Source organism: Solanum tuberosum, unplaced genomic scaffold, assembly GCF_000226075.1.
Source record: "Solanum tuberosum cultivar DM 1-3 516 R44 unplaced genomic scaffold, SolTub_3.0 scf00363, whole genome shotgun sequence".
Classification (NCBI taxonomy): domain Eukaryota; kingdom Viridiplantae; phylum Streptophyta; class Magnoliopsida; order Solanales; family Solanaceae; genus Solanum; species Solanum tuberosum.
The window spans coordinates 514,446-515,928 of NW_006239298.1; positions in this window are offsets into that span (position 1 = coordinate 514,446).

Genomic DNA, 1,483 nt, shown 5'->3' on the forward strand with positions numbered 1-1,483 from the left:
AAAAAAAAATCTTCCAGATGAATATTGTTCAGACTTTTACAAGCCAGAAACAATATTGAAAACATATGAAGTGCCTGTGTATCATCTCCCTGACAAAAGTGAATGGAATATACATGAACACATTGCTACTGAAGTTGTGTTGCCACCAAAATACAAGCGACATCCGGGAAGGCCAAAGAAGCAACGGGAGAAGTCATTTAGTGAGTTGAGTAAAAGGAAGGGTACGAATTCTTGTAGTACATGTGGATAACGTGGTCATAATAGGCAGTTCATGTCGAACTGCAACACGGAATGCATAGGACCTGATACATCCCACTATTGAAGTGTTCTTTTACTTAATTATCGTTATGTCGAATAAATGAATAAATTTTTTCTTATTTGCCTTTTGAAATATTTGTTTCTTTGTTTGCTTGCTTAAATTATAAATTAACTTGAATATTATCTCAATACTCAATTTGATACTATTAATATGTATTGACACACCTAAACTACTGGTAATACGTGAATATAGTTATACTTGATAATATGTTGGTGAATACATATATAAAACAGTTATATTAGTGAAAAATTTGATTAATATAACACACAACCTATAAAAATACAAAAGGAACAATGTTCTCTGTATACGCTTACATATTACTTACTTTAAAAACATAGAATAATGTAATTACTACCAACATTTATTGTATGTTTATCACTTTTAAGAACGTAAGTATCCAAATTTCTTTAAGCAATAACTGACGATAAATGAATATAGTAATACTTGTGTATATTTTGATATGAAAAAGACTCTAGCATACATTTATACTATTGAATATGTTGATAAAAAAAACAAACAACTGAACAAATTGATTACCAAAAGTAGATATCCAAGTGTATATGTTTTCAGATGAACTTTACATTTATACAAACATATATCCATCTCTTCCTATCATTACATTGAATGAAATAACCCCAACAAAAAATTGCAACATGATCATATATAAATAGAAGAGTTGATAATGTTTGACAAAAAACAAAAATATTAGTTTTAACCATAAGCATTAAATAGAAGTTCAAAATGATAATTAGGATAAGAAACTAATCGATCCTAACAAGTTGACTATTATCGATTCTTGTGGGTGGCCTGATCATTCTGGGTGGTGCCTCATTCTCGCTAATAGCACCTTCTTCCATCTTCTTCGCTGTATATTCTCACAATAATGAGCCGTACATATCTGATGTGGTATAATTTAGAATCAAGGTATTGAACTGAAATACCTTCACCCTCACTTAGGTACTCTGCAAATGCTAGCAAATATATCCCACAATCCCTGATAAATGAGGAAAATAAATTACTTATTAAATAGGATACTGTTTTTAAAAAAAAGTATATTAAGAGAATGACAACATTTACTACAGTCATATTCTTCAGAAAACAAAATGACAATATAACTCTAAATACACTAGAAGGTATTCAAATACAATAGAAGGTATTCAAAGT